At 39.5% G+C, this 12,488-nt stretch overlaps 1 protein-coding gene across 2 annotated transcripts in view; it reads right to left on the bottom strand.

Annotated features, from left to right (window-relative positions):
• The window catches only part of LOC148132751 (uncharacterized), an 88,661-nt gene that overhangs the window by 9,722 nt on the left and 66,451 nt on the right, over positions 1-12,488 (bottom strand). The gene's annotated exons all lie outside the window — the stretch shown is intronic.

The raw sequence follows: 12,488 nt of genomic DNA, 5'->3' as shown, positions 1-12,488 counted from the left end.
ATTACAGTTTACTGTGAGTACTGCTGTTTCCCTATAGAGTAGAATTTGACTTGAAAAAGCTATGCATGGGTCAGAATTTTTGTTGTAACTCAGAATCAGGCTATTTCGTATTGCCTCCAAGGAAGAAACATGTCACCCTCAAATTAGTTGATTCATAAATTTTAATTTAGAATATTTCATACATGATCATCTCAACATAATGGAAAAGACTATGTAGACTACAGTATGTGGTTCTTCATTCAGTTGTCCAAATGTTCCCATTTTTTTTCTTCTACTTTGGGTTGTTTAGGTTCTTTCTGGAAACTTGAACTGAATCCTTAAAGCAAAAGCCACCTTATTTACAGAATAGTTGTCTGACAGCTTTGAAACAGAGAATTGTTTACTGTAACAGGACACATGAATTATAGACTTACTTAAAATTGGTAAGTTTCTACAATGGTGGAGTTTCTACAACACATTGAATTAACCAACCACATATTAACTTAGACTAGAACATTGCAACATCCACAATATTTAGGCTACTGCTATGACCTAGAAAATTTCAGATGAAAAAATTTAAATTACCCCTAAATGGCAACAAAGAAATTGAATTTTCCTTACTTCTTTGCTGTCATCTGGTAACCAGGCAGATTTTGCAGCCTAGATCTGCTAAATGTCTATGGTGATTTTCAGTCATCCAGGTCATGTCCCAAAGGTGCTTTTTTCAAGAAGCATCTGGACTTTCTGGTTTTTCTTTGAAGATGTTTTTGCTGAAGAAGCTTCTTGAATGAGAAGCAAAACATCTTCAAAGAAAAAACAAATAAGTCCAGTTGCCTCTTCAAAAAGCACCTTTGGGTTCTAGATCTCCTAATTCTGTTATTGATTAAGTGCCTGAGGTAATATAATTTTATTCATTTTATATTTGTAAACATGATTGACTTAGACATGTATAGATTCTCTGCTTTGTTTTTGTGCAATGAATACAATCTTTGGCCAGTGAGATAGTGGAACATGTCTTTAGGAATGTGTTTTGGGGGACATTGTTGTAAAAGGGGAGATAAATGATTATTTTGTCATTCCCTCAGGTATTCTTAAAGTCTCACATTTCAGTTAAAAGTAGATGACTCTTGCAATAGGACTTTGTAATGGACAACTAGGGAGGCTGCAAAACAATTGAAGAAATACACTCTTCAATTATAGAGTGTGGCAAATATAAATCCTTATCCATAGCATTTCTTACCTCTGAGTAAAGTAAGATCAGAAAAATTCCTCCTCCCAAAAGAAACTGTAAACCATTCTCAGGATGGGAGAGGAAGGCAAAGACTTATTTGCAAGGGGCAACAGCTTTAGAAATTGCAGGACAGAGTTTAGCACAATTACACCTAAATAGTAGCAACAGCAATAGCCAACACTCAACTTGTAAACAACATATCATTTTATTAGAAAACTAGAATATGGCTACCAACAGGTAAATAGAGATAACTCAGTCCTTCTTGGTTTCAGTCTTAATTAAATAACATTTGTTCTCTTTTCTACTTCTTTCCCCCCTTCTTTGATCAAACTGCTTTGGAAAAAAAAGATACTTTACATATCTGCCTAAGTGCTGTTAACAACCTTTGCCTGTGGTTTGTTAAAATTAAAAGAAAAAGAAAAAGAGGGGTGGGAGGGAAAGAGAAGTGTGATCTTGCTAGAGAAGTAATTTGCTTCACTCCAACCAATGATGGCTTGCACTTTATGCAAATTGGTACCTAGGGACAACAAATCCCATTTAATACATATGCATAGTTCAAAAAATAAAAAAATAAAAGTGTCACAAAAGGAAAGAGCACAAGAAAAGATAAGCTGCAAGTCAGCAGAAGAACAGGTTCCCAGGAAATTTACTGTCCCAAATTGGACATTTGTAACAGATGATGTGAACAAGTGTTAAGTTTGTTTTCGGCAGCTTTTCATGTACCTTCTCTAGATATCACTTAGACTATAGTTTCAGAATTTGAACTGTTATATATAGTTTTTAAAAAATAAAGTGTGTCTGTGGGCTTTGGAGTGTTGCATTCCATATGGTTGGGGAAGAGCCGAGTTATTGCGACAAGCATCTTGTGAAGCTCATTATGCATGGTGGCAGCAGCCTTGGATGCGAAGTGATGCTCATAGCTATAGGGTACATACATGACAACCCACCGTCAGTAGATAGAAAGTGGAAATGAAAGATGCTGAGACACAGACTACAGCTTGGGGGAACATGTTAGACAAAACATCTGTTGGTATTGGAGCGTCACATTATCAGATCATTGTAGCCATGCATTTTTAATAAAGCTGTCCGCTCCTCCTGAAAATATAATTTTGAAAGTAGCATTTGATTTAAAAAAAATCTTCCAATAAGAATGTATTTACATGTGTTATATGTGATTTTTTAAAAAGCCTGCTAATAGTTCTTTATGAATGGAAGGCAGTATGAAATGCAAGCCTTTCACAGTGTTAGTAAAAGGCATCTAACCAAACCCAGAATGGGGCAAATTTGGTTGCAAAGCAAAATATATTGAATTAGCAATGTGTAGAACAAGGGTGAAGAACTATGACCCTTTCACGATTTGTGAACTTCAACTTCCAGAATTCCAGAACCGCCTGGCTCTGGAATCCTGGGAGTTGAAGTTCACAAATCGTAAAAGGGCCATACTTCTCCGCCCGGATATTGTTCTGACCCAAACCTGGTTCCAAGAGAGCAAACACAAGACAAAGGCAGCAGCACAACCTTTTAATGTTTCTTCACAGATAAAAGGCTGCTTCCAACTAATTAGCTCTGACAAGAAAGAGCCTTGCCAAGTTTTTGCAAGGCTGCCAAAAAAACAACAGATAAGAAATAGTTTACAACACAAGAGTCTTCAAATACCAACTGTAATGTCCATGAGGCTGAGCTTCAAAACGTCTTTGCTTCCTACAAAGAATGTTTGCTTCACAGCTGGCCTTTATCTTCTTGAAGGAGGAGCCATTACCTTGCAGCCTTACTCCCGAGTCGCCCGTGCTGTTGTAGCTGCTCTTTCCTGCAAGCAAACCTGCGTGCACGCGCGCTTGGCTCCTCGGGAACCTCCTCATCGCTGCTGCCAGCACCCACAATCTCTGAAGGCAGTGGTCCACTCCCTAATGGTCCTGGCCCCTCTGAGTCCTCGCTCTCCTCAGCTGTCCGCACCTGCTGCCAGTTAACCACAACAGATATAGACTATGCTAAATATGCTCCAGTAAAAAAAGTAACCCAAGTCAAAATGAAATACTGCATGACTCCACACACCTGAGAAGCAGCATGCATATAGAACATTTAATTGGGCCTCTTTCTAAGCTATATAAGTTAATATTCTAAAGAAAAGCTAACTTAGTAAAATGAAGTGGTAAGGTTTAAGCCTAACCTTATCTAGTGATTTTGAAATTTCAATTTCCATAGCTACAGTGTGAACCAAGAAGTTCGATGAACAATATAACTGACTGTCCCATTATGTCTTTGGATATTCTCAGTCATCCAGATCATGATTGTCCCAAATATGCTTTTCCAGGAGGCAACTGGACTTTCTGGTTTTTCTTTGAAGATGTTTCACTTTTCGTCCTTTTTTGGATCAGAAGCGAAGCAAACATCTTCAAAGAAAAACCAGAAAGTCCAGTTGCCTCTTGAAAAAGTACCTTTGAGACTGTCCCATCATATTATAAAAATAAAGAGATCCTTGCTACAATAACAAAGTAGGGATGCTAGTTCTCACCAGGGATTTTTTTTAAAAAAACCTGGTATATTGTGAATCATTCCTGAAAACTGGTAAATACAAATCTGGACTAGGTTTATACATATCAGTGCATTCATAGCATTTAACTGGAACGCTTCGAAGGAGAATCATAATTTTCCTCCCATCTTTCTTTCATCCCAGAATTTGCAATGAGAATACATTAGTTATTGCATCTTCTCCAAATATTAAAGTAAACTGATTTATGAAAAAACAAAAATGCACTTCATTTGATATCACAAATACATATACATATATATATGTGGATCTTTGGTTATTCGGGTTTTCTCCCGTGTAAAATTGGAAATATCTTGGCAACGTTTCAACAAAATCTCATTTATCATCTTCAGGCTTGGGTCTTCAGCTTTGTGCTTCTTGGAGTAATGTGAGCTTGCAGCTGCTTCTTCTTTTTAACTGCTAGTGGGGGTGTGACTTGATTGGGTGGGGGCTTGACTGTGTTCTGATTGGGTGGGGGTGTGTTCTCATTGGTTGGGGGTTTGGCTGTGTTCTGATTGGTTGGGGGGTTGGCCGTGTTCTGATTGGCTGGGGGTGTGTTCTATTCAGGTGGGGGCTTGGTTGTGCTCAGGTTAGTCTTAGTTGCTGGGGGATTTGAGCTGGTGAGCTGTGATCCTGTTGTTTGGCTTCGCATTCGTGGTCGTGCCACATGTTCATGGTGGGCGTCCGTTCGCTTCATGTATGGGTCGGAGGGGTTTGAAGTGGGTAGTGATGCAGCTGCGGTACGGCTTCTGGTCCGTGGTCATGTCTCATCATCTGTGTGGGTGTGAGTCTGCTTTCTACGTGGAGGTGTGGTGGTAGCATCTTATGTGGCCCTCATGGATGTGGGTCTGGTGTCATTCTTCATGTTAGGTACTCGTTTGTTAGTGAGGGCGGGTTTCCAAATGGCTGGTAGGCAGGAGGTATCATCTTGTTTATTCATGCTGTGTGGGCGTTTTTCTATCTCTATGGCTTCTCTGATTATTCTGTTGCTGAAGTGTTCAGTTTTGGCGATAGTTCTAGTATTTTTAAAGTCAATCTCATGTCCTGTGGCTTTGAGGTGTTGGACCAGGGAAGAGGTCAGTTCTTCTTTTTTGATTGAGTTCTTGTGTTCTTCAATGTGTGCACTTATTCTTCTGTTGGTTTGTCCGATGTATGTGGTGGGGCAGGCGGTGCATGGGATTTCATATACTCCTTGGTTTTCTAACTTGATTCTGTCTTTAGGGTTTCTTAGGATGGTGGATATTTTTCTGTTTGTGCAGAATGCTGTCTTAATGTTGCGTTTTTCGAGGATCTTGCTGATTTTGTCTGTAGTGCCTTTTATATATGGGAGGAGGGCTGTGCCGTTCTCTTGTTCTCTGTCTTGGATTTTGGTTGGGGTTTATTTTTGGATTAGGTGGGTAATCTTCTTTCTTTGGAATCCATTGGCTGTTAATACGTTAGTGAGAGTGTGTAGTTCAGTTTTTAGGTGTTGTTCGTCGGCTAAGCATTTTGTTCTGGAGATGAGTGTGTCGGCTACGGAATTGATCTGTGCTGGGTGGTGGTGTGAAAGTGTGTGTAGATAGCTGTTTGTATGTGTTTTCTTCTGCTAGATGGTGTGTCCTAGGGAGCCATTGGATTTTTTGTATACTAAGACATCTAGGAAGGGAACTTGATTGTTAGCTTCTGTTTCCATGGTGAATTGTATTTTGGGGTGTAGGCTGTTAAGGTGTGTGAGGAAGTTATTCAGTTTTTCTTTCCCATGTGGCCAGATTATGAAGGTGTCATCTATGTATCTGAGCCAGAGTTTGGGTTTGTGATCATATTTTTCTAGAGCTTGTGTTTCAAAGTGTTCCATGTAGAGGTTTGCGATGACAGGTGAGAGGGGTGATCCCATGGGTGCTCCTTCTATTTGTTTGTATTTTTGTCCATTGTAGGTGAAGTATATATTGGATAGGCAGTGGTTGGTCAGATCTAGGATGTGCTTGTGGGGGTTGTATTTGTTTTGGATGACTGTCAAGGCTTCTTTTATAGGCACTTGGGTGAAGAGGGATATGATATCGAAGCTCACTAGTAGGTCGCTGGGCTGTAAGTTTTGTTTCTTTATGATATCAATGAACTGGAATGAGTTTCTTACGTGTGAGTTGATGGATTCTGCATAGTGCTGTAGTTGTTTGGTGAGAAATTTGGCTAGGTTTTGTAGAGGTGAACCTATGGAGCTGACTATTGGTCTAAGTGGGGTTCCTTCTTTGTGTATCTTGGGCAGATCATAAAGCTTAGGGCATCTGGATGATTTCTCTCTGGGTATGATTCTTTGCTGGATTTCTTTGCTGATGGGGGAGGCTTTTATTTTGGATCTGGTGGTTTTTTCTAGGTAGGTGGTGGGGTCTGTGTTTAGGGGTTTGTATGTGGGGTCTTGGAGTAGGTTGGTTGACTTGGTTTGGTAGTCAGATGTGTTCATAACCACTGTTGTGTTGCCCTTGTCTGCTGGTAGGATTATTATGCTGGTGTCTTCTTTCAGGTTAAGTAGTGCAGTTTGTTCTTCTTTGGATAAGCTGCTTTTGGGTGGTTTGCTGGTGCAGAGGATGTTGGTGATTTCAAATCTGATTCTGTTAGCATCATCAATGCTAACAGTATTGTACCGCAGCTGCATCACCACAGCTGCATCACTACCGCTTCAAACCCCTCCTACCCATACATGAAGCGAGTGGATGCCCACCATGAAGATGTGGCACGACCACGAACGCGAAGCCAAACAACAGGATCACAGCTCACCAGCTCAAATCCCCCAGCAACTAAGACTAACCTGAGCACAACCACGCCCCCACCTGAACAGAACACATCCCCAGCCAATCAGAACACAGCCAACCCCCCAACCAATCAGAACACAGCCAAAACCCCAACCAATGAGAACACACACCCCACCCAAGCAGAACACAGCCAAGCCCCCACCCAATCAAGTCACAGCCCCACTAGCAGTTAAAAGGAAGAAGCAGCTGCAAGCTCACATTACTCCGAGAACCACAAAGCCGAAGACACAAGCCTGAAGATGACAAATGAGATTTCGTCGAAACGTTGCCAAGATACTTCCAATTTTACACGGGAGAAAACCCGAATAACCAAAGATCCACATACAAATACCCACGAAAACCTCAGAACACACACACACACATAATTTTTCCCCCCACTTAATTATCTTTGTCTTATTAAACTTAGCACATGGATGAACCTGTCCACCTTCAAGTTTGATAGATGAAGACACAAAAACAAAAGAGTGCATTTTGGCTAATAAGCCAACTGGAAGAGACATTGAAAGGTTGGAATTATGTATGGCAGAAGACAATTATGTAAGCTAAATGATTCTTTAATAATGAGATCCATCAAAAGACAGCAGTCAAAGAACAGCTGAATAGAAAGCTTTCTCTCTCTCTCTCCCTTCCTTCCTTCCTTCCTTCCTTCCTTCCTTCCTTCCTTCCTTCCTTCCTTCCTTCCTTCCTTCCTTCCTTCTTTCTTTCTCATACATGATGGAATATTACTACCTTTTTAAAAAGACACCCTGGAACAAAAATCTTTATACAAATTGGAACAAACAACATTATCACTGATTCAGATGGATAATCTCCCCCAAATTCATACCATCTAGATGGACAAAATTATAACTTCCATTATTTCCTGGCTACAAAAAAGACTGGCATATAGAGGGGAAAAACAACTTTCACAATTAAGAATTTTCAGATGTGCAGATTACAAATGTGCAAATTCAAATCCAACCTTCCAGGTATCAGACTGTTTGAGAAATATACCTGTTGGGATCTTTGGAGAGTTAGTTCTAGTTCATGTGGCCTGAATAAACAGATTCATGGCCTGACCTGATTTATATTATTATAGCTTATATTAATATAAGCTGATCTGGGACAGGATAACCCTTGGCTTCTGAAATGAAATTGTAACTGTTCAGCTAAACACAGGGCAGTAAATTAGAGGACTGGATCAGAAAGTTGCGATTTTAGAATTCCTGGAGATATCTATGGACTACATGTGATGTATAGAACTACTACTGTAGAACAATGCCTGCAGTGAAACTAGTGTCCTTATTAAAAAAAAAAAAAAAAAAGAATGGCAGCATGGGTAATCCATAGAAATTGGACCACTGAGATTTGCCTTCACCCCAAGAGTAAAATTTATATTATATTGATTTATATTGACTGTTTCCTAGTATGCTTATTGTACCCTATGACTATCATTAAGTGTTTGTGTACCTTATGATTCTTGATGAATGTATCTTTTCTTTTTATGTATACTGAGAGTATTTGCACCAAGACAAATTCCTTGTGTGTCCAACCACACTTGGCCAATAAAGAATTCTATTCTGTTCTGTCCTGTCCTGTCCTGTCCTGTCCTGTCCTGTTCTATCCTATCCTATCCTATCCTATCCTATCCTATCCTATCCTATCCTAAAAGGAATTCAATTTCTTCCTTTTTTGGTTGATCACTTTCCTATCAATAAAATCTTTCATTCTCAGAATGCTTTTGCACTAATCATTTTCAAAAAGCATTCAGAGTAGTTGAGGTATTTGTTGAAGAGGGATGACACTACTATGAGATCCCTTAGTGTAATTTGCTGACTTTTGAGCTTCCCACTTCAGCTGAATGGAGAGAAAACATGGAAAGGATTTCTGAGCCAAAGGAAACATTTGAGTTCTTCCCCCAAGCTACCCTTGCTACTTGCCATTCCAAAAGTCCCTTCTTCCCTTATATAACAGCTGCAGCTGCACCAGCAGAAACAAGAGGCTGTGACTCTTTCCTTTTCTTCCCATGTCAGTCAACACTCAAAATGCTGTGGTCAATTACTAGAACTCTTAAAACAAATCATATCTTTTTTTTTTTCTGATGAAAAATACATTTATGGCCAGGACTGAGTATCTATCCCAAATCATTTTTGCCTGGGTGAAGAGAGGGGGTGCATGCTAAAATATCTCCTTCTTTCGGAAGATACAGTATTGAGGGGCCATGCTGGGAGACATCTTGATGGCTGCTCTCCCCTCCTTTGGGATATCCTATTCCTCCAGGTACCTTTTCTGCCCCCATGCTTACCCTCTTGACACCCTACCACCCAATGTTAGGCTAACCTTGACCCTGTTGTTCTTACACAGAGCTGTTAAGACTTGGCTATTTTCCCACATCTGTCAGGGTGATAGTTGAGGTCAGATGGGTTAGTTGATGGTTTTCTTGGTTGCAATAGTAGTGTTGTCGTTGCTTATTGCTTTTATTTAATTGGTTGCTTGGTTTTTAAAATTTGTTAACCATTCAGAGTCACACTGCAAGATGGGCAAATTATGTCTTTCTGTCTGTCTATCTACAGTTTCTATCTGTCTGTCTGTCTGTCTGTCTATCTATCTACCTACCTACCTATCTATTTTTTCTCTCTGTGTGTCTGTCTGTCTGTCTTTCTGTCTATTTCCACGCTGTTACTATCTTCTAGGACTTACAATTTCATTATTTTAATTTAATTTAAACTTTACTTCATGTAAATTAAATTTTTCAATGCATCTTCAGTAATATAACTATTTGCATATATTTAGCATTTTTTCTGACATATTAAATCTGTATTTATCCTACATATATAGAATACATCTAAAGGCTTCATGCAAACATGGATCTTCAAATTGTGCACTTGAAGTAAAAACATAGTCTCTATGTCGGCTTTGGAAGCCATATTCCATGCTGCCATATAGCCTGAGAAAGTGGGAGGGGTGATTTCAATTGAGTAGTTCTAAGTAGACAAAATAAAATTATTTTCTTAGTTCAAGGTTATTAAGTGTGGTGCAGCAGAAAAAAATGATCTTACACTGGGGTGGATCGTGATGGGTCCATGTGATGTGATGATGGGGAAAAGGGGATGGATTGTAGTTTGGGACATTGTGGGAAGTCCGGGAAACTTTTAGTTTCTAGATTCCACAGATGTGCCAGGTGCTATTCTAATAAAGGTACTTTTGAGATTATGTTTGTCTCGGAGTTACTGATTGGAATGGAGGTTTGCTGGAACACTGACACTCTGGTCAATGAGTTCACTTAGATAAGATATGGAACCATGGAAAACAACTAGAAAGCTAGTGTTACAGGTGACTTCAGTTTGAAGTCAACTACAATTCCTGAACAAACCTTTTCAAGACAACAAATGGTAAATGCAGTAATGGAAAACTAGAAACTTTGTGCAAAATCAACCAAACAAATGTTCTTAAGGTGAAAGAAGATTGCTTAGTAAGAATGTCAAGCCAGTCAGATAACATGAAGCATCAGATTGAAAATAGTATTGCAATGTCATTTCCACAAATATGTTGTGTTCCCACTAGGGGTGGGATGCTACTGGTTCTGCCCAGTTCTATAGAACTTGTAGCTGCAAAGAGCAGCTGACACTGAACTGGTTCGGTGTTTGGTCCACCCGCCTGCCCGGGCTCTAGGCCGTCCTTTATTCCCTGCTTTTCCCTCCTCAGCTGCTTTGCGCGGCACAGCTGATGATTTCTTGCAAACGCTGCACACACGATTGTTCCCAGTTCAGAGAACTGGCAAATCACTTCACTGGCTGGCCCCACCTCTCCCCGCTCACTCACTCCTTACCTGGCATCCGAGCCATCCAACTTGCCTGGTTTGGTAAGTTGCTATTTTTCCTTTTTTTCTTCTTGACCATTAGCTGTTCTGCTCTGCCAGGAGATTTAGATTAGCTAGAAATCAGGAAATCCTTGGGTTTCTTGCTTTCTAGCTAAACTAAAAGCAGAGCCGAACCTTCCTTAGGATTGAAGCTTTTCAGTGCAGACTCAGGTAGCTGATTGCAGATAGATAGATATCCTAGCTGATGTGGTTAAAAATTCAGATACATTCTTTTATCTATGTCCATCATGTTCTCCTAAGCTAAACAAACTGAGTACCCTACCTGACAGAGTTGAAAGCATAGAATCACTCATTCACTCAATAGAAGAACACTTAGCAACACATTTTGAAACAACTATAAAAGTAAGCCTAATTTCTGTTGGAACAAAAAATACAGCACAGATAAGTGAGTACCTATCAGCTCAAAATCAAATCCCACAACAACCGCAACCACTACCTCAACTACAATCACAACTACAACCAAAAATAACCACCAAACCACAGCCACAAACAATTACTATCCCTTCAAATAATCCCACAAATAATATCTCCTTACTCATCAGAGACACCATGGAACGTGAACAGAAACGTCCAAATGCCATCTTATTTGGTCTCGAAGACACCAACGAATCAGATGACATCACCAAAGTTTGTGATATCATAAGCAACTCAAATACAACAAACATCTCTCCTGAACATATCATTGAAATAACCAGAGATGGCCATGGGTACAATACAATGATGCTTCTGTGGCCCCAAGATTTTGTAGAGTTGAATGCAAAAATGAGGCCAGCAAACACATATTCATTCATACAATAAATGTCATTGCAAAGACCAATCCCAACCACAAAAAACTTCCCTCAAGACCAGACTTATCCATACTGCAAAGAATCTGCTCCCATGAACTCCGCACAGAACTCAAAAACCATCTAGACAATGGAGAAAAGGACCTATACATTGACTACAGAGCTGATTACATCAAAAGAAAGTCACACAACCCATAACTCCACATCCAACAATCCAACATCACTCAAAACCAGGCATGCATACCGCTAACTACCTCTATTCCAACCACAACAGGCCTTAAATGCAAACTACTCAATGCAAAAAGCCTTGTAAATAAAATACCTGAATTTCTCCTCTTACTAAATATGGCTAAATTCGACATTATATTTGTCTGTGAAACATGGCTCAATGCATCTCTCCCTGACTCCATTACCACAGTAAGAGACTATCATGTTTACCAATCAGATCGTGAAATCCATAGAGGAGGTGGTGTTACTATCTTCTATAACAAGTCCTTACATCTAAAAAACATCCAAGTTACCCAGAAGCTTGCTATTCCTGAGACCATCATCTGTGAACTGTCCTTAAATATCACATTTTGGTTCTTACTATGTTACGGAGCCCCTGACTATGACATCGAACATGCAAACAAGCTAAATACACTACTAACATGGGTAGCATCCTGCCCATACGTTTTTATCTTTCTTGGTGACTTCAATCTACCTCGTATTAATGAATGAATGTACAACTGAATGTACAACTTAATGAATGTACAACTGAACCCACACATACAACCTTCTACAATGCTTTTACAAATCTGGGACTGGAACAACTAGTAACCAACAACACTAGACTTAACAACTGCCTCGATCTCATCTTCTGCAATAGTTTGAATTCAATTTACGGAATACAAATTAAAGAACCTTTTTCCAACAGTGACCACAATATGATTGACTTTTGTCTCAACATACGTCCACACAAAAATCATCACAATGACGGAATCCCCAATTATAACTTCAAAAAAGGCAACTATGATCTTATAAACAACGATCTCTCATCCCTTGATTGGCAATTTCTATTCTCTGGATGCAATATTGTAGAAGACCATTACAACATATTTTTACTTGAAGTCAAAAGAGTCATCAAACTATATTAACAACTCCCAAAACCAGAAAAAACAAATTACCCAAAACAATAAGGAAGCTTCAATCCAAAAAGAAATCACATTGGCGGAAAAACAAATCTGGTCATGTTGCCAACTTCAAAAGCCAATGCAATAATTTATGCCACCAGATAAAAACTGAATGCACCAATTATCACATTAAAGAAGAAGAAAACCTT

The sequence above is a fragment of the Notechis scutatus genome, chromosome 1, assembly GCF_049901735.1.
Source record: "Notechis scutatus isolate UNSWTSFEM ecotype Mainland chromosome 1, rNotScu1.2, whole genome shotgun sequence".
NCBI lineage: Eukaryota > Metazoa > Chordata > Lepidosauria > Squamata > Elapidae > Notechis > Notechis scutatus.
The sequence above is the reverse complement of the archived record's forward strand: the minus strand, read 5'-3'. Positions and strand labels throughout refer to the sequence as shown.